Here is a 21,811-nt window from a genome sequence, read left to right as displayed (position 1 = left end):
CAACTAAAAACCACTGCACTCTATGATACTTTTAATGAAAATTAAAATGCAAATGAACTGTTTTGTAAATCAAAATGCTACATATAAGATGTGGAAGTCCTTGCAAGAGAGACAATAAACATTCCCTACTCAAGAGAACAAAAATCAACAAAATAAACCCCTTAGGAGATGCTTATGTATAGGACTGCTAGATCTTAAACTAAAGTTCACCATGACTGCATTGAGACATAATTCCAGGAGCTCTAACATTAAATAAGATTAAATCACCAGCAGCTAAATGGTGTTTATTAGATTATAAAACTGCACAATGCCCACCGTCCCACATATAAAGCCACATAAAGTTAATCTGGTGTGAAATGGCAACTACCCAGACAAAATTTGCTAAAAGGTGTTTGGAGATACAGAACTAAAATCTGAAGTTTACAGATTATTGCCATATGAGGCTGGGGAAAAACTTGTTTTATTTCCCTTTCCATCTTCAGCAATATCAAAAGAGAAGCTCAAAATTAAAACTGAGGAAAACCAGGGGTTGTAAGATGACTGATAAATTAAAATTCTTGCTCATGCATGAACCAGTTGGTTCTCTTGTCACCCCTTTTTACTTCTAAAATACAAGCACCTGAAGAGCGAAAGAGAACTTGACTGCATATCACCAAAATTTGGTATTCTAGTAAAAGTTTTGAGCACACAACCATGAACACAAAGCACACTGTGACCAAACAAAACAAGGTGCTTAAATGTTCCTCAACCAAACAAAACAGAAAGATAAAATTGAAAACTACAGAGTTCAGCCAGACCTTGTCATCATCTTTTCGGGTGAGCTGTGATTTTATATTGCATCAAGAAGAGCCAAGATTAAAGATTAAACAGAGAAAATTAAAACGGTTACATCTTCTGGCAAGTTTTGTACCCATAGCACAACACTTTTTGCAGTAAGTAAACACTTAGGTGATTTTTGTGCCTTCTTCCTTCAACTAAGTAAAAGAAAGAAACACTGCCCTGCTCGGAAGCAAATTGAATTGACATCTTATGTATGGAGAAAGCTGAATCTAGAAGAACCAGCAGACATCATCCAACACATCATCTATTGGTTTTAGCTGTAGCTAAAATCTTTTACAGTCTATGCCCATATTACAGTACTACCACTGTGAGCAATACCAGAACAGTACTTGCAGTAATATTTTTGAACAGCCAGCTCCTGGATCCCTTGATTACATGTGAATTTTGCTCTCAATTACTGCAGTGAGAAGACTAAAGCTCAGGAATGCAAACAGATTTCCTCATTTGTCCAATTATTTTCTTATTCAGTGCCTTCTCATGGTTTTTGAGGACATGATTTATGTTTCCTGAATAGCCAAGCTTGGCAAAACTAGTGCCATTTGAGGATAACAGAATCCAAGGAGAATCATCCCTGAAGCTAAATCAAAGTGTCTATGAGTCAGGCACAGAGGAATGGTTCCAAGGTTACCCATTCCCAACTCATCTGCTCAGTTTATAGGCTTCACAGAACAAAACTAAATTTACAGCAGGCAAATTTAAAAAGAAAAGTGACAGTCCTTCACAGTTGTATTTACATTGTATTTTGTGTCACCGACATAGTTTATGAAAAATCCTTTACTTGGGAATTTTCCTCTCCTGAGAGCTGAGAGGCCTCAGGAACAAACTGTAAACAATTCTTATCTGCTGCTGTGGAATGCGACGGGAAGGTCTGTGATTGGCCCCGTCGGACTGTTTCCAGTTAGGGGCCTATCACAAAACACCTGTCCAGTGCCTCGAGCTGAGAAGACTTTTCGTTTACACATTCTTTCTATTCTTAGGATAGCCTTGGTAGTGAAATCTCTAGCTTTATTCTTTTAGTATAGTTTTTATATCTTATATATCATAGAATAATAAATCAAGCCTTCTGATGCATGGAGTCAACTGTCTCGTCTCTTCCCTCATCCTGAGACCCCTCTGAACGAGGTAACATATTTTGTAACACTTTTTAGCAAGAAAATGAAGCATTTTCAACAACTTTAAAAAAATTCGAAACTGATGCAGTTGACAAGCCTCATATCTGAATGAAAACCACTTACTTGAGTTATTAAATAAACTTACATTCAGCATGATAATGCATTTCCCTTTCAGTGTGCAGCAGACAGGAATTAATACACTCTGGCATTTGGAGTACACAAGGCAGTTTTGAGACATTAGATCTATGCAAGTTACTACCACGTAGGAGAGTGCCCTCCCTTTACTGAGCCTTTAAATTATTCTGGCTCCTAAAAACATGCTGAATGCCTTCACAATTAGGGGATTTACTAGAACAGTATAACACAGAAAGCTATGCCTTCAAATTTGGCCAAACTGTGTTTCTGCAGTTTGTAGCACTTGCAGCATGCAGACTGACTCCAACCCATGGCAGGAGGCCACAGAAATGCAGACTGCTGCTCTGGTAATGCCTTGTGGTTTGGGTTTTTGACATTGCTTTAGCAGTTATGAAAACAAACCACTTGACAAGGCCAGAATTCATGCCAAAGAAGTGTGGCAAGCAGAGCAAAACTTACATATAGAGCGCTACCTTTTGAAGTACCAGCTAAGGCCTTAAAAAGAAAGTGGCTGTAGTCATGATACCAAGGTTACAAATAATGTATTGCCCAGTACAAAATCAGAACAAACCTTGACACTTTATTGTTCCCCTAAGGTATCCCACATTGAAGCATAAAAAAAGATTTCTGCTAGTTACCAAGTTCTCTGCAATTCTAGTTTATTTAAACACCTTTTTTAACCATGAAAAAACTAAACCAAAAGTCTTCAGTGATCATAACCAATGCACATCACTCATTCTGCTGGAATTCCATTGCAGATAAAATCAATAATAATAATTATCATCATAATCATAATCTAAAAACAACATCAAAATATTAAATTACACCATCCAAGTTATTCCAGCAAGAACACGAAAGATAAACTCTGCACTAGAATAGTGGAAAGAAGTGAGAGATCAAGGTTTTGAGGGCACATGTTAAGCTTTCAGGTCATGAAGAAAGTGAGCATTCCATACCCAACATGTTACACATAGGTTCGGCTGGGAGGCAAAACCTGGCTTGCAGCTCAGTCCCATAGTAGCCTGGTACCAGAGAGAAATCATTTACAAAGACAGTATTTTAAAAAGAAGCCAATGAACTGAGTCTTACATGTGAAGCATGAGACTCAATAGGCCTGTGTCAGAAGTGCCTCACAGCCTTTGGGACCCACATTCACACATAAAAAGTTTTGCCTACAAATGACATTTTATACTTTGTAATTTCATTCTAGTGTTCATATAAAATTTTCATTAGGAACAACATTCCAAAATCAGAACAGACTGTATGCTTGTCATATGTATGAAGTTCATGCTGACTCTGGGTTAAGTAGCTTGTAACCAGCTTAACTACAAGATTTAGAGGCACTGGTGTGTTTCCAATAACTCTCAGGTGGCCTCAAAGTGATGACACTAGTCACACACCAACCAGCTTTGTTTTAAATATGCTTGGGTTCAAAAAACCATCTGTGCAATGAGATGCTCCCTGATGATAAAGCTTTAGCCATGCTTCACTCCTCCTCTCCAGTGACACAAGTGGTTTTACCTCTACCCTACATGTTTTTATGGCATAACAATGTCTTCATTCCTTTCGGTTTAGGGCACCAAGCACCCAAAGACAGGTATTAGCAGGGCTCTTCTGCAGGGACAATTTCAGGAGAGGGGCAACTAAGTTACAACCTGAGGTAGAGATGAGTCTGCTCTCAGAACCCCATGAAAAATAAAGATAAATGGTGGGATCATGTTAACACCATGACTTTGGTACAAGCGGCCCAAAACCACTTCCCACCTATTCTATGGAAACAAAGGCCCTTCAGTAAACTCTATTTGTATCACATCTCAAGAGCCTTGAATCTCCCAAATAAAATCCAGTTCAAAGTCTAAGCACAAAGTGGAATTTAAAATTAACAAGCTACTTACCACATGACAAACAGAACCAAGAAGTCCAGGTAACACTACAATTTATTTCAAAGCTATGTGACTGCAAACTCAGCTCAGAATTCCCAGCTGGGCTGCTCAGAGAAGAGCGAGCAGATCATATCCAAGAAACTAAACCTGATTTATGCTTTTGTTTTCTTAACAATGACCCTCAGCTTCTTGAGCAAAATGCAATTACACATGATTGATTGCACTCTTACCTTAGCTACTGTCACTCTGTAGTTCTTAAGTTCATTTCATAAATGCTCTTGCACAACCTATGGGGTTTAACCAGAATCAGGTTTGTATATTCTAATTCCTATGTGCTTGTGAGTTTATGCATGTAGTCCAACAATGAGATTTGCTGGCTGCAGTCACACAGTTCACTTTCAGGAAGGATACCCAAAAAGAAGACAGGTACTGACCTTCCCATCCTGTCTTCTCAGATATCCTCTGAGCATACCCTTACTTCTGACTGCTGCTCCTGCTTCTGGACTGAATACAAAAACGAACATGCACATATTCCTAATACATGAATAATGTAACTTATACAATAAATGCCTGCCAGAACATTTTCTCTTTGAAATGTATTTTCAAGATATTCCACATGTAAATAATTTCCCTTTTTTTGAATACGTCTTCTGAAATCTCTACTAGGTCATAATTAACCCCTCAATATATCCAGCAGACGCAAAGACATTCCTAACAAGAACCTTTCCAGTAAAACAGACACAGTGAACACTGATGCTTAAATTAAGCTACAATAAACATATTAAATCTAGAAACTGAAAAACTGTGTTCACATCCAAAAACAACTTCCTAAAAATCTGAATTCTTAAAAATAAAATTGTTCTGTTCAAATGAAAATTGAAGCTTGGTAGGGGATGAAGAGGAAAATTATTTATTTCAATTGACATTGGTAGTTCAATGCTAAATACAGATATAATATACTACATATAAGATCAATGGCAACTTTTGTAATAACAGTCATGGCTTGGAGGGATAGAGGGAAATGTTGCTATAGCAATACCAACCATAAGACAAAAATAGAAAATCTAAATCTATTCAGAGCATCGTTTCTACATTACATTGTTTTTATAGCAAAGCCCTTTAGCGCAGAAGAGTGCAGTAAATCAAGAGTAACACCAATTTTCATCACACAGACATAGTTTGGGCAAGTATTTCACAGAAATATCCTGAATAAGGAAATGATGACCACACATCAAGTAAAATTTTGTTCAGTTTAGCACTTTCATTCAGTTAATGTAAATTAAAGTCAAGAATTTAAATCCAGGCTTTTCTAAGCCAACTTCTCAGAAGTTGATTCAGAAAACAAAATACTTAGGGGTTGGCTGGGTGCTTTCCCCCTGTTCTCTACATAATCCCAAGCAGCCTAAATGAGATCTGATCCTTCTTAAACTGGCTTGACTTAGGTCTGCAGGGTTTCTTGGCTCAGGCAGTAAGTGAAAGAAATAAAACTGGTTTGGAACTGGAACCAGCCCTGAAGTGAATACAGGCACATTTGCATGTTCCTACCCCTGACGCAGCCAGAATCAGTGTTTATCTGAGAGCCAGATACAACACGAAGGATGACCAACATACCATTGCAACACCTTTTCCTTGCCGGCCTCAAGGGAGGGATTTCCCACCCACAGGTTTCTGGCAATGGGTTTGGGGAACCAGGACTTTGGGTGTTTCTTTCTAGCTTGTCAAAGGTTGACCCCATTCTGTCCTCCATTACTGATAAAATCATACTTCCAATTATCCTGGCTTTTAGCTGACTACTTTTTCACCTTTCCATGAGCTGGCCTCTTCAATTAAATCTTGCAGCATTTGCAATCAATCACAGTCAGATTTAAAACAAGGATCAACTCAATTGAAAACAATCATCAACACCGATCTGTGAAAACAGATCTATTATGATTCTGACAGCTGATTTTCCCACGTCTCTTTCTCTCTTACTTTTGAAAATTAAGTTTCAAAAACAAATTTCTATATATTCCTACAGTTTCTAGAACACCTACAAAGAGATAAGCAATGACTACAGTACACATAATGCTCAACAAATATTTCAAATTAAAAAACTATGATGAAATACAAATTACCTGGCTTCCAATGGTCCTGTGAACATTGTGGTGTTTATTCCCAAGGTGTGTCAAAAGAGTAGAAAATTTGAAAATGGCTAGGCAATATAAACCCACATCTCACACAGAGTTAAGGACTCCTTGTACATGGACACATTTCAAGATGAAAGTAAGGAGGAAATCTTTATAGAAGGACTTACATTGTCCACCATTTCAGATTCACCCTTGTGGACACAGGAATGTCACAGCTGTACAAAATTCTTCCTCTGCATTGCTCATCCCTGATGTTGTGGAGAGAATCACAGAAAAACACAAAAAACCCTGGTGCAATTCTTTGCAGATCAGCAGTTTGATTCTCGGCTTGGGGAAGGACTCTCTCATCAGTACTAGATGAGTTCTGCCACAGCTTGGTCCATCTGAGTCTCAAAAACACCCAAGGAAAAACTCCACCACCTCTCTGGGTGGCATGTTAAAACTCTTGTGCTACTCAGTAGTGAAAAACATTTTCCTAATGACCAGTCTGAAGTCCGAACTTCTCCTAATGGCCAGCCTGAGCTACAATTTATGACAGTTATTCCTTGTTTTAACTATCTGCCACAAACAAGAGTTCATTTCCATAGTCATTAGAACTCGTCTTTAAGAAGCTACAGGCTCCAATAAGATGGCCTTTTCTTTTGGGCAAAGTGAAACATCCCAAGGACCCTAATCTCTCCTCATTACTTACGGTTCTTGTGGCTCAGAATCACCTTGGTAATCCTCTCTCCATTTTCTAAACATTGTGCTTTGCATTTGAGGAACCTTGGAACTAACTGAAGAACCAGAGGACTCAGCAATGCTGAGAAGGACAAATACTTCCCCAGATTTGCTGGCCATGCTGTCTGCCTTATTTGCAAAGAAAATGCATCACTAGCTCATCTCCGACTTAGCAGCAATCATCACATCCCATAGCATTCCCACAAATGTTCTCTTCAGCCAGCTGCCTTCCAGCCTACATTGCTGCAAGGAGTTGATCTGCACAGGCACAGAAATTCATGTTTATTCTCACTGAACTTCAAGAGCTGTTAGCCAAATCTCAGGCTTCCCAAGACCCAGCTGAATTACGTTTCTACCACTTCACACACGGAACTCATGCCAGTTTAATGTGATCTATAACTTTTTTCTGGGTGCATTCCATCCCACCATCTAAGTAACTAACAGAGGTGACATAACTGGCCCAATCCTCACAGGCCACTTGCTATTTGTCTTCAGTGAGACACTGAGCTATGGAAGACTGCACTTTGAACTCCAATACCCATGCAATTTTCAATTAATCCAACAATCTATATACTTCCTCAGTGAGAGATGATAATAAAAACTGGAGTCAAGAAAGTCACAGGATGGTTTGGATTGGAAGGCCCCTAAAGACCAGCCAGTTCCAACCCCCCTGCCATGGTCAAAGACACCTTCTACTAGACCAGGTTGCTAAAAGTTCCATCCCTGGATTGAGCATTTAAAACTTCTCTGGGCAACCTGTGCCAGTGACTCACCACCCTCACAGCAAAGAATTTACCCACCAATATGCCCACATCTACATATTTGGTCATTTACTCACAAAAGGCATTCAGGTTCATCAAATACTTGTTGCCCCCGCGACATTTGGGTCAACTATTATTGATTATCTTCTCATTCTTCTCACATTTGAAAACAAATTCCCTGGAGACATGATATATAACATTTCTAGGGATTGCAGAAGGCTGACTAGCCCTAAACTACCCTTCTTTCTCCCCTTAAAAAGATGGGTGCAATAAATAAAGCCTTTCCCTAGTTTTCAGGAACCTCTGTGATACATTTCCATGGAGAACTGCAACTACAGAATTGCAATTGCATCATTTATGTCTTTCAGCATCCTAGCATAAATCCCATCCAGCCTGACAGATCTGAACATAGCCTGCTTTTAAAAATAGTTCTGAGTAGTAAAATATTCTGTTTCCTGTGCTGCACTGCTTATTTAAGTTCTCCTAGGCAAGATTTGCTTTTGTACAAAACTGTGTTTGGAACAAGAACATATCATGACGCTTTTCTGGTGGGACAAATTGCAAGACAGGCCACCTCTTGCCCGTGCACTCAAACCCACACTGCTTGCGCTCTGAGGACACAGCATTCATCCCCACCCCACCCTTATAAAACTGGAGAGGGCTCTACCCTCAAGCTCCATGAGCAGCTATCTACCAAAAAGTGCTTCTCGCAACTAGTCAATGACATTAAAGAGAAGAGAACCCAAATATTCAGAGCACTAGCCTCAAAATACTGAGGGAGAAGAACAAAGAGCCAAAAAATACTCACAGCAGAAAGAAAACTTTCAACCTAGTTACTTCCCTTCAAAGTAACTGAAGGAATGAAGAAAAGACGAACTCACCTTTCTGACACATGATGTTAAACTTAACAGGACTAAAATTACTAGATTCCACATGGATTCTGCTAGGATGTGGTTACTCCAGGGGTGAGACCTAGTGAGACTCCTCTTCATTGACATTAAAGAATCGCACTGCTGCCTTGGCAGATCTGCCAAGCTGACTTCCTAAATTTAGCAAGATTGCTACCCTTTCCTCTGCCTTTACCAGGGACCCACAATCTGCTGCAGACTCATCACTACTTGTTTCTGAGTTGAGAAACAGGAGGACCCAAATACTGTCTAATGGCAGCATTTCCAGAGGTCTTCAGACAAAGCCCTCTGTGCAGATGCCAATTCTCAGTACTCAGAACAAAAGAAGGAAAGCTGTTTTCACTGTATGCAGTTTTTGAACACTACTCCCTACTCCATGTGTTTAGACAACACATACACTCTGCTACAGAATCCCAGGATGGCTCAGGCTGGAAGGAACCACAATGGGGCAGCTGGTCCCACCTCCCTGCTCCAGCAGGACCATCCCAGAGCACAGGGCACAGTATATCCCCAGTGAGGAGACTCCACACCCTCTCTGGACAATCTGTTCAGGGCTCAGTCACTGCCCAGGGAAGAAGTTCTGCCTCATGTCCAAGTGGAACTTCCTGGGCTCAGTCCCTGCCCATTCCTCTGGTGCCATTGCTGGGCCCCTGGAGCAGAGTCTGGGCCCTGCTCGGAGCCCTCCCTGCAGACAGGGACACACAAGGCTGAGGGCCCCTCTCAGCTGGGGCTCCTCTCGAGGCTGGACGCCCCCAGCTCCCTCAGCCTTTCCCTGTCAGAGATGCTCCAGGCCCTAAATCATCTCCATCATCCACTGGCCCCGGTCCAGGAGCTCCATGTTCCTGCTGTCCTGAGGAGCCCAGGACTGGACACAGCACTGCAGATATGCCACACAGGGCAAAACAGAGTTAATCTCATATTCTCTGTAACAGTGAAGTGGGAAACAAATGCAAAACACTGCCTTGCTCCTCTTCATTCAGCCTATGTCATGCTAGCAGACCTCTATATCTGATTTCAAATCTATCACGTTTACCTAATTTTCACATACTTTTTACCACTTACTATCACTCATGTGCTTTGCTATGTTCCCTTTGCTTTCCAGTACTAATGCCACACTCTTACAAAGAAAATGCATATCTCCAATGAGTGTGTGAGTAAACACTAAGTGCAAAATTAACAGGATCACTAATATCAATGTTTTCTGGCAGAAAACATTCTCAAGAGAATAGAGATCACAGTACCTGTGGCCCAGCATATCTTGTTCTTGTAGTATACAGTACTGGTGGAGAAATATTAGTAGAACTTTCATGTTCATGCTAAAACATCAGAAGATATGTTCCCCTGCTAACAATACACCAGCTATTTATTTGCATTAAAGAAATTATTTAATCAATGAAGAAACACTCAGAGAAAAACCTCTAAAAAATCCCCAAAACCAAAACAAAACAACAAAAAACCAAAACAACAACAAAAAAGCCAAACAGACAAACAAAAAAACATCCACAAAGAGTTCTACAGTTGTAGACTTCCAGCTTAAGAATAGGAGGACAGCGAAAAGAGAAAATTGATATATTTTACCCTAACAGTGCACTCAGATCAGTATTTGCTCTTTAAAGGAATGAAGGTAAATTTCCATAAAGTATGAAAAATATGGCATTCTAAAAAGCTAAGGCAATGAAATATGACCTTTTCATCATGGAATTAATTATCCTTATTGTATTTTCCCAGACTTAATCTTCCTGAACTTTCAAAGCAATTACCAAACAGATGCAATACCTCTATTAGCACAAGTGGAACTTTCTTGTTTGCTAAGATTTTTGCACAGCACTGTACAGAATAAAAACCTATCTACTTACAGGACACTTCAGTGAAAATCTGTAAATGATTTAAAAGAAGTTGCAGCTAGCAATTATGAGCACTTTGGATAAAAAGCATCTCTGACAGGATATTGGGCACTATACTTTGCATGGAAAGGACATAAGGTTGCACGTAGCAGGTAGGATTTTTGAAGTCTAAAAGACAGAAAAAAAAGAAAAAATAAGAGTAAGGAAGTGCCCATTTTATTTTATAAATGAATCAGTAGTACTGGGTGATATTTTTACAGAGCTGCATGGAGCAAAGCACCAAATGCGGCCAATGTTACTCTAGAGTGATAATATAGTCAACACACTGCAAATTATATATTTAGAGTAAAAATCCATATGAGGACTTGCATGCATTTCACAAAAGCAAATCCTACTGTCTGAATTAATTCCAATAATCAGATGCAATAAATTTAGCCAACTCTTCTTACCCAGGAGACAAAGTACAAGTTTCCTGCTCTGTATCTAGGAATGCTATGAGACCTACTTCTAGAATTCCATTTTTTATTTAAGGGCCCACAGTCACAATCACATTAGTCACACTCAGTGTAGGTGTATGTAGAAACTAAGAGAACTACTCTCTTTGAAAGCATCCTGTCATTTAATGAAAGACTTATAGTATTGTGACTGTTTTAAGATTTTGAACACATGAACCTCAGATCAGAAACAAGTTCCTATGAAGGGCTCCAGATCACCTTACTTCATCTCCCAGAACAAGATTTACCTAGGCTGCCAGGGAAATTAAATGTTAGTGACATGCAGAGAAGTTGGGTTTTGATAAATGCACATTAGGTCACTTCAGAAGGCAAGAACATCCATCTTCAAGGATGCAATCTATGGTCAGCAATGAAATCTCTGGCATTGTGTATTATTTTTGCTTTTTTTTAATGTGCTTAGCTAATTTTTAACATTAAATACCAACGGCTAGATGTGCCAACCTATAACCTTTAGACTGGAAGTTTAAAATCATATTGAATGTCAAGAGCAAAGCAACCTGTCCTCCTGTGTACATCAAAATCCTGGGATGGGGGAATTCTGGCCTTCCAGAAATGTGACAAATGTGTTCAATATTAACACAACTTCAGCCTGTTGATGATTCACCAGCAGAGGGGTGACTATTAAAACACAAATATTCATTACTTGAAAGTCCATGCTGCTGTAAATGTAGCACTGACAGGCAAAAGTTTCCAAGAGGAACCTGAGAATTAATACACACATTCCCTGTCCAAGTGGAACAGTATGAAGAACTAATGCCTCTGTAGGCTGTGATTGACATGCTGTCAGATCACAGTTTAGTTTTGCATATGTGGTTGGTTCAACAGTATTACTGTGTTGGCAGAGTCCAGAGATCTCATCTTTAAAATCTGGGTGGGGTGTCATGACATCATTTTGGAAGCACACAGTTCCACCTTCTCCTCAATCTGCTTGCTGGGAACTCTTTGTGGACAAGTTTATCAGCTGTAAGCAATGCCTTGAAAAGTCAGTTCTTAAAAAACCCCAGCCAGCCAAAGGAACACACTTTCCCCTTGGTGGAAAATTCAGCGGACCCAATGGCAGAAACAAAACCTCAGCTGTGTATGGGCCAATACAAACATCCAGCAGAAAAAAAAATGCTGGGCCGAAACACCTGCGGCCACATTTATGGAACATTCCAGTACCAGGAACTGATACTTCTCCACAAATCAGCTGATTTGGAATCTGTAGCAAACAGCAGAATGCCAGATTTGAGACAGGTGCCTGTAAAGCCCTGATTTTAGTGTGAATACAAACAGCTTTAGAACATGGCAGAGATGAGTTCAATTCTACTCTTAGTCAAAGAGATTAATACACAGCTAACAGTCTGCCTGACACTACAGAGGAATGAGGGGTCAGAAATAGGCCAGAACAAAGGTGAGGGGATACACCTCCGGCAGGAAATGAGGCTTTGTGGTAACAACCTGAGCTCTCTCAGCTTAGTGAAGTGGCAGCAGAACTAGGTGAGGGAACAAACCAAAATGCCTGGTAAAGGACACAAAGACTAGGAAACACAGGGAATGAAAAAATGTTAACTGAGAAATGAATCAAGGACCCAGCATTTCCTATCAAATCACTGTGTTGCTTAGGGTACCCTGAAACCCTAAATTCAAGTACAGCAGAAACCCACTGGCTGCTTTGAGGATACACAGGCCAAGGCAGTAGCCACCGAACATAAATGTAAGAATAAAGGAAAATTAAAACCATAGCTAGACACTGTTATGGCAAATGTTACTGGTTATCTGCAGAACCACAAAGCTTTTCCACTGAACTGGCAGGTCTGAGTACTGAATCTAGGTGCATGATTCGATGGTTATTTTGCTACACACAACAGAGCATGGAATAAACACCCTGGTACCCCCTGAGCTCCTCGCCCTCTCCTCTCTGTAAGTGCCATCAACTTTATTTCAGATGCAAAGAAAGGCACAAAGAAATGCAGAGGAGATCACTGACATTTTGTTACATACTAGGAATGTATTGCTCTGGACTGTCTAACAAAGATTGCAGCAATGAGGACTCAAAAGGAGTCACTGGTAGAAACCAGTATCATTCAATGTTTATTAACATCCTGACCTGGAATTTCACTTCTTCCTGCAACAGGGCTCCACAGGGAAGTAGAAGCAGAACCACATCAAAGCAATAATGTACATTACTGGAGAAAGGATAACGGAGGATGTAAAGAGCTAGGTCGAGAAGTTCCAGCTGCACTCACAGGAATAAAGAAGAATCTACAGCACACACTGCATGGCTATCAGAGCTCCGAGGCATCATAAACAGATCTTTTATCACAAAAGCAAGCATGTTGTTTCTCTGCAGTCTGCAGGGTGGTAATTAGAGCCACAAGGATGCAGTTATATGAGCCGAGGGTTAACTAAGGGTGTAATTCTGTCTGTCACATTCAATTTAGGAATGTGAATACATTTCATATGAGTTTGAGTGTCTTACTAATAGCATGGGGAGCAATAGCCTTAGCCTCTTCAAAACTTTTTTGTCCAACAAAGGCGTTGAGTCCTTTACAGCAATGACATTTAATTCAATAGCCAAAGGCAATCCAGAAGCAGTCCTGGACTGTGATGTTCTCCTTGACTTAAAGCTAGAAGCAATGAATAAGCTGATGTCAGTATATGCAATAGTTTTGCTCAGGGCTCCTTCTGTAACAAAATTTCACCCTCAAAATTGTCCTTAAAATAAGGTTTAAACAGAGTCATGCCATACATTTCAGACCAACAGATACCAAAAATAAAAGAGCTTTGAAAGTGCTTTAGGTCAGGGAGGCAATTCCCTTTATCTCTCTGCCCCCCACACTCTCCCTCACAACAGAGTACTTCTGAACCTCCTCCATTATATACCCACAGCTCAAGCATGGGACTGGAAAAGAAATCTATTAATTTCTGTCTTTACAGAGAAAGATTTTTAAAAAGACCATATGTTAGCCAATAAGCAGAGACAGGTGGTAAAAGCAGGTGGTTTTGAAAGGATTTTCAGCAGTCCCTGGCTCCACCATCCCAGAAGCTCCACAGGGTACTGGCAGAAGAAGTGGCTCCTTTCCTAACTCCAGAAAACCAGCAGCTGATCTTGCTGATTGCCACAAAGGCAAAAAGGACAGGCAAAACTCACTCATGTTCTTCATCCCACCTCCAAACTGCTTTTGCCTCCCCGCAGAAGCCCAGCTGAACACAAGACACTGCTCAAGGCTGAGTAGCCAGCTGCCCACCTGCCAAGAGACACAAACCCACCCCCGTGTTTATTGGTCCCAGCCAGGCCCAGAGTGGGCAGAGCTCCTGGGTTTGGCAGTCACTCACCACAGACCATGACCACTTTGCTTCTGACCACACCAGAGGATGGTACCTAAGAGAGCATCACAGCAGGCTCCAGTGCTGAACCCTGTGCATACACCCTTGCCCCCAGGCCAGGGCCCTGCTCAAAGCACCACCACCTGTTTCTGAAGGCCCTAGTGATGAAGAAGGCATCTTAGATGCTGCAACCCCACACAGCCAGACTATGACAAATGGTGAATGACTTCACATCACAGAGTGATATGGCAATGGGAGCAAAACTCACGTAAGCACAGCTATTCACATTACACCTCAAAACAGAAAAAGTGGGCAAAAAACCATTATTTCATGTGTAAATAATAGCAGCGACAGAAAAACTTATTTCCAATGAGTGTCTTGTGTTTGGCCAAAGCAATATTGATTGCTACACATGCAACCTTCTCTAAGTTACTGCTTCTTATGCTCAGGGAACAAGAACCCACTGAAGACAAAGAGAAGACAGCACGAGCGTAATGCTGTCGTTTTGGGCACACTGTTTCAGCTGGAGCACAGCACCAGCCCCAGTCAGCTGTAACTCTCCTCTGAGCTATCACTGCTGAACACCTTATTAGGCCTAAAATGATGAGTAAGACCATTTCTTATTCTGCCGATGAATCATTACACGGCGCCACCCCTGGCTACTATCAAAACTGCCTGTATCCATCTCAGCCGTTAACTCCACAGTACACTCATTCCAAAGAACCTTTCAGAACACTGCTCTGCTCTATTAATACCCACATATTTTGTGAGTAAATAAAGAATCTCTCTTTCAGCATGTACTAAAGTGTAGGGTAGGAACTACACTCCTGAAAGGCGTGGTACTTTTCCTCCACAGCACCTCCATTTTTCAGATTTTCCTCAAAAAGAGGAGTGATTGGCTCAATATCAACATAAGACTTATTCTTGCTTTACATTTCTTAAAACAATACAACTGCATAGCTTTGTAAAAACCTTTTTCTTGTTGTTTATCTATCCCACTGTTTACAAAATTGCAGTCAATTAACACTTCTGTAATTTCATCCACAATACCAAGGTAGTTTCTGAAGCAATATTCTAGAGAGGGTTGTAACACAATAGTGTAATTATTCAGCAGCCCCAAAATAAGAAAAGGACTTTTTGAACCATCTACAGCAAAATAAATCCCCCTTCATTACATTAAATCAGGGAACCTTTCTTTCCTTCAAAAAATTAGGTTTATGGCTTCTTTCAGGAATGTAAAACAGAAAACAAGCTAACAAACAAACCAAAAAAAGAAGCTGTCAGTCCAGCCAGTCACAATTTTATACAGCACTGCAGAACAGTACTGAAAACTGAGTCTGCTACCAAGGTAAACACAAGCCATTCAAAACTGGAATCAAAACCTGGTATTTGTTTACAGAGAACACCCCATGGTAAAATTGCTTCTTACCTTTGGACACAATAAAACATGGATCTGGGCTAGGACAAAGGCACGGCCAAAAGTTGGCTTTAGAAATTATACTGTAAGCATCCAGGTTTGTGACCAGTCCTGCCATTCTTGAATACATAGATCAGTCATCAAGTTTTATATTTTTTCTGTTAACCCCACAAGACAACCACCTGCTACTCAAAGCAGATATGGAAGATGGATACTAGTATAGAGGTAAAAATTAATTGAAGTATGAGGAAAATCTATTATAATTGTATTTTATGGGCACAGTTGCACCACAATGACATTGTGGAAGGAGAAAAAATTAATTGGGAAGGAGAAAACTTTGGAATCAAACACAGCAGCATATTTTTGAGGCACAACATACCTCCTTCTGTGAGCATGAGTGGAAGAATAGAGCCCCATGCAATTTCCAGCCACTTGAAATGCCCTAAGCAGGGGTACACACAAAGAGAAACAGATTCAAGCAATTCCTGCAAAACACAGCTAATATAAGCCTAGAACAGAACACAATATAACTGAATTACAGGTATTTTTGTCAAACCTTCAATATGCCTTATGCTTTAACAACAAGTATAGTCACAGATTTGAGGGAAAAAGGGTCTCCAGTTTTTACTAATTATCAACAGAACACTAATTACATACCTACTATTATTTCACTATGTAAAGACCTGGTTTTCTGTAATTTCAACACTACATGTCACTCAAAGACAGCTAAAGAAAGCCTTAAAGCACTATGAAAATAAGAACTAAAAAAATACAAAAAACGCCACAGACAAAACGTTTGCCTCAGCTGGCATTAAAAATGGGAAACACAGGCTTACCATTCAAAAACTGAATGGAAAAGAACTGTAATAAAAGAAAAAGAATTTGCTGTAGTCTTATCTTGAAGGACATAGTTTCCTCTTTGACTCAGTTCATCAGACCCCTGAAGGGTATGTCTACACAAGTGACTGGAAACAGGCAGGCACCTCTCCTCCCTCTCCAGACCAGCCAGATAGGAGTCAAACCCAGAGGCCATGCAAAAGCATCAGCACAGCACCAAGTGAGCTCATGATGCTGAACATCCTCTGCTGTGAGGAGAAGCAGCACACTCTTCCCCCAAGCACAAGATCTCCACCGATTCCTCGCTGTGTTTTAGTCAGGCATTGAGTCACACCCAGGAATTCATCCAACTCAAAACCAGGCCAAGAGCAACAAGAAGAGCAGATTTGCATTTGGCCAGGAGTAATAATCCCATCCCAAGCGGGAGGCTGGGAATGAGTAGCCAGAGGTGAGGCAGTCAGGCAGACCCCCTGGTCAGGCAGGAGCCCAGGTTTAGGGAGCAAGGTTTGGGGAGTGCCAGTGCAGCTCCACACAGGCACAGATGAAGAGCTCCCAAACGAGGACTGCCTTTGTGAAATAGCTGCCTGAGCCAGGGAAGTCAATGTCCTTCAGATTATCCTTATTTCCAGACACATCTGGTGATGCCTGACTCTTTCCATGACCTAATAATTCAGATAATTTTAATCTTGCTGGATAATATTCAAACTTCCATTTCTTAAGCCTCCTTTGTGGATGCGACCCTTCAGGAAACAATTCTATAATTTTTCATAGTGATAATGTGAAATAATGCATTATTATAGGACAATGCTAATATTATCCCCTGCAGCTGTTATTCCCAATATTTTCTTCCAAACATAGCAAAACCAAAAAACATAGTAAGATATGAAACAGTCCCCAGATGAGTTGGTACTCATCAATACACCCCACTGAGTTGCTCACATGATCTGTCCCTTCTAAAGGTCAAAATAATTTGCTATTGGGGAAACACCTGGCAAAATCTTCAGAACTAGGAGCTTTCTATGTGAAATGTATGGGGAAAAAAAAAAAGCTTTTTTGCAATGACAGTCTAATTCTGCAGGCTGCTCCTCTAGAGCAAGGATCTACACTCTACCTCAAGACTCAAAATCTTCAGTATCCAGAAGATTTCTGGAGAAAATGACCACTTGTTTGTGTTCTCCACTGCACCACATAGCCAAATTACAGTTTCTGTGCCTTGGGTAAAACTGCCAACAGTCCCTGACACAAACCTTCTGCCCTGTCATCATCCATGTTTCTCTCCCTGCCAGCCCTCCCACACTTTCCCAAGTCACCGACCTCCCCAAGATTCAAGTTTGTCAGATCTGAACTGACTTTGGGGAAGGTACAAGAAGCTTATCAGTCAAAGCTGCTTCCCGTTACCGAGCCACAAAATTTGTGCCTCTGTTACAAGGCCATTTCCTATTACTTTCCTAGTAGCTGATCTCTAGATATTTTTTTTCCCAGCTGACATGCTTTGGGTTCTATTTACTCAGCCTTTTCTCACATGGTATTCAAGATGTTTTAAAACTACATTTCCCCACCACTAATTTAAACAAGCCTTGACAGGGATTAAACTTGAATCCTGAAGTGGAAGAACTGAAGAATTTGCAGCTTTGTTACAATATCAGATTCATCCTCTAACATACTCTAAATACAGCAGAAGGTTGGCCTAAATCTGCTATTCCTTCATGTTCAATTCAGATACCTTTGAGTGAATGCATCCCCACTTCCCTCAATTTCCTCATCCCCAGTTCTCATCACCCATGTACTGAAATTTATGATGATTTTAACTTAGGAAAACACCCCAAAACAAAAAGGAAACGTTTAACAACACTATTGTTATGCAGAAACAAGTTGCCACAACAACACAACAGATCTAGAGGTTAAAGCACTCCATTGCAGCAGGGATTTTACAACTTCACTAAAGCAACTATCAATTTTTAAACTATGTAGTTCCTTCAAAGAGAAGATGAATCCCTAACTCAGTAATGAACAGAACTTGGATTTTTTTAGTCAAGATCATTACAGCTAAGCAGGAAACTATAATGCTTTTGACACAGCAGCGCAAATCAAAATAAACTCCAGTAGCACATCTCTGTGCCACCAGCTTAACAAGTGGGAATGAAGGTCCCGAGAATGCCAGCATGCACAGAAAGTTACACTCTAAACTAAGAAAGGCCTTGCATTTTGTTATGTTTCTGGGATCATCTAATAGTTCAATTGTGCACTTGTTTTAATACAAATTCAAGTGAACCAGGATTAGAGATGATATGGATTTTGGAACACATCTTTCTAGCCTAAATATGACCTTCAGAGATAGCAAACTTTCAGGCTAAATAAAGATGCAAAACTAGCCTTTTGATTGAATTTATAGTGCAATATTTCAGGATGGACTCCCATTTAGTTTTACTAGTTCCCCCTAACAAGATAATGGTCCGTCATTAGTTATTTGTTTCCCTAGCTATGCCCTTAAAAGGCTTCAAGGCAAACATGAAAAAACAAATTGTTCTCAGTAACATTACTGTAAAGGACTGTATAAGACAAGACAAGGTCACATTCTCTAGTTCCCAGAGAACCGAGGATATCCTTACACGATCCAAAATTTGTGTTTGTGGTGCCCTGCGGGTGGGGGTAGCAGGGATATCCAGTCATTTCCCAATCAAGAGACAGAAAACATCACCAAGACACTGAGTAAGGCTCTTTACTCATATGATTAAAACTCTATGGCTATCTAACACCACACTTCTATTAAAAAAAACCGAAAACAATGTATGGGCCTAAGAGCAAGAAAACAAAAAAGCAACCCTACCCAAAAATTAAATTAGATCTTCCTTTATTTTGAACCGTATCATATTCACGATTTACCCTCCCCGCAGCCAACCCTGCGGCGAGGCAGGGCGGTAGCCGCTCGCCAAATCCTCTCCTCATTCACAGGGTCTCACCCCAGCGTCAACTCACCCAAGGAAGAGCCGAAGCACCAGCAGGGCCGGGGCTGCCGCTGCCCCTGGGGCACCGCCAGGTGCCAGTGGCTCGACCCGGCCGCTCCCGGCTCCCTGGCCGCGGTACCTGCCCGGCACGATCCCGCTGGAGGCCCCCGGCCCCGTGGCAGCCGCTGCAGCCGGCCCGGCCCCGCCGCCTGCCGGGCATCCTCCCTCTTCCTGCGTCGCCTCCTCCTCTCCCTCGCCCCCCGCACCATCTTCTACCTTCTTGGGTGTTTTGAGGTTGTTTTTTTTTTTTCTTTTCTTCCCTCCGCCGTGTCCCAGCGGGTTACCTTCAACTGCCACTTTTCCGACCAATTCCTGTTTCCAAATCGCTGTCCCCCACCTTCCCCAGCATGCAAGCAACTCCCGGCAAAGAAGAGGCGGAGGAAAAGAGAAAAAGCAAGCAAGCTAGCAAGCAAAAAAACCCCCAAAACAAACAAAGAAACAAACAAAAAAAAAAAACAAAAACCCCCACCAAAAACAAACAAACAAACCAAAAAAAAAAAAAAAAAAAACAACAAAAAAAAAAAAAACCAAAAAAAAAAAAAACACGGGAAAAAAACAAATAAAGCTTACCCAAATAAAATTGACAAACCTTTCTTGGCGCTCCGGGTGTGACAGTGTGTATCCGGCCGGGGAGGGAGGCGGGCAGCAGCAGCGCCTGCCCCGCTGCTCCGAGCCGGACCGGGGGAGGATGCGCGCCCGCCCGGGGTGCGGACTGGAGCCGGCTGGCTCAGCGCCGCGGGCTCTGCAGCAGAAGCCGCCAGGGACCGCCAGGGCGGGAGAGCAACCACCACCCCACCCCCCCCCCCCACCCCCCGGCAGCGCTCGGCCCCGCTTGTGCCCTTGAACCCCCGCCTCAGGCCGCCCCTTCCTCCGCAGCCGCTGCCACCGTCGCCCCTCAGCTGTGGGGCACAGGCGCGTTTGGCGGCCTGGCCGCTTCCCGCCACTGCCGTGCCGCGTCAGCCCTGCAGGAACCAGCAAGGAAGGCGATAAAAGGTTCCCTCTCTCCCCTCCCTTCTTCCTCCCGGAGGGCTCCCCTCCTTACGTGCTGCCGGGGCTCCTGCGCCGCCTCCGGGCTCGCCAGGGCCGGAGCGAGTGGCGGCGGTAGCGGCTCCTCCTCAGCGCGTCCCCGAACCCCTTCCCCACCCTCGTCCTCCCCCGCTCCGCCTGCGCCGGCGTGACCCGGCTGTCGGGAATGCGGGAAGCGTAGTCGGGCTGCGCTGGAGCTCCGCAGGCATCCAGTGGAGGACGGAGGAGCCCCAAAAGCTCCTAAATCCATGGTGAAGGGGCAGGGCGAATGGTCCCTCGGGTGCCCTCCAAGGTTATTACCCCTCCTTACCCTCTTCAGCTTACAGCAGAATTTACAGCTGCGATTAAAATGGTCAGGAAGAATGTTGTGCACAGAAACAGTGTTATAAAATAGGCATATTAAGTTAACTACGCAAATTGTCTTATAGGCGTTAGGGGAAAACCGAGATTTTAAGCATACCTCTTCAGCCTGGAATACCTGCTTTTAACACCAATATTCATTTTCACTCTTCAGCAATAGAAGGTACACCCTCTGATCTTTTCAACTTAGCATCAGAATCAACACGACGTGACATTTTTGTAGTCTCTTATTACACTTGCAGTATGTATGAGCATTAATAAAGTTTACAAGGTTGTGTTTATTTCATTATTTCCTTCCATTTATTAGTACTGGGAAAAAGCCAGTCCGGGAGAGATTGGGTAACTGCTCATTGATTAACGAATCCGTATGAGAGCTATCAGCAGAACACACCACACAAAGGGATTAAGTACTTCAGCCACAGCTGCAGCTCCCCCACCTCTAGCTCCTTGCTTGGGGAATTTATAGGCTACAAGTGCCTGCCACTTTCTCATGAGATCTACCAGTGCCTATTGGCACATCTGGTCACAATCTAAGGCTAAGTGGAATCTCCAAAGCCTCATTTCACTTCATTCTGCCAGGTGTCCTTACAGTACGTGTGCCAGTCGCCTTCATGTGACACAGGACATAGGGCTCTAAGCCGCAGGTGGACCACAAAAATCCAACCAGGACATAAGATCTATGTCACCTGCTCTCTACATGACACCTATGGATTGGAGTAGGGTCATACAGAGCTGAGCAGGTGATTCATTCCACAGAAATGGGTGGGATGTAGGGAATTTTGCCTTCATAATTCATACAGATGGAAGAAAAGCTTCTGCCTTCTCTAATACCCAGGTGCTGTCCCAAAGGTTTGGAGCTCTCAACAGGAGAGTGGAAGCTCTGTTTCGATTTCCTTTTTGCATTTACAGGGAAAAACAACCTACAGCTTCTTTTACAGTTGGACTTGGTGATCTTAAGGATCTTTTCCAATCTCAGTGATTCTGTGATTCCAGCAAAGGAGTTTCAGATTTTA

At 42.0% G+C, this 21,811-nt stretch overlaps 1 protein-coding gene across 3 annotated transcripts in view; it reads right to left on the bottom strand.

Annotated features, from left to right (window-relative positions):
• The window catches only part of LOC103819550 (fatty acyl-CoA reductase 1-like), a 121,666-nt gene extending 101,121 nt beyond the window's left edge, over window positions 1-20,545 (bottom strand). Inside the window, exon 1 of one of the 3 annotated variants that reach the window (XM_018918533.3) lies at window positions 20,455-20,545. The gene's annotated coding sequence lies outside the window, so the exon portion shown is untranslated. Of the gene's footprint in view, window positions 1-19,383; window positions 19,527-20,001; window positions 20,097-20,454 lie in introns of those variants that run through there. The other 2 variants (XM_018918530.2, XM_030238126.2) reach the window with 2 other exon arrangements.
• Window positions 20,546-21,811: the final 1,266 nt, after the last annotated feature.

The sequence above is a fragment of the Serinus canaria genome, chromosome 1A, assembly GCF_022539315.1.
Source record: "Serinus canaria isolate serCan28SL12 chromosome 1A, serCan2020, whole genome shotgun sequence".
NCBI classification, from domain to species: domain Eukaryota; kingdom Metazoa; phylum Chordata; class Aves; order Passeriformes; family Fringillidae; genus Serinus; species Serinus canaria.
The sequence above is the reverse complement of the archived record's forward strand: the minus strand, read 5'-3'. Positions and strand labels throughout refer to the sequence as shown.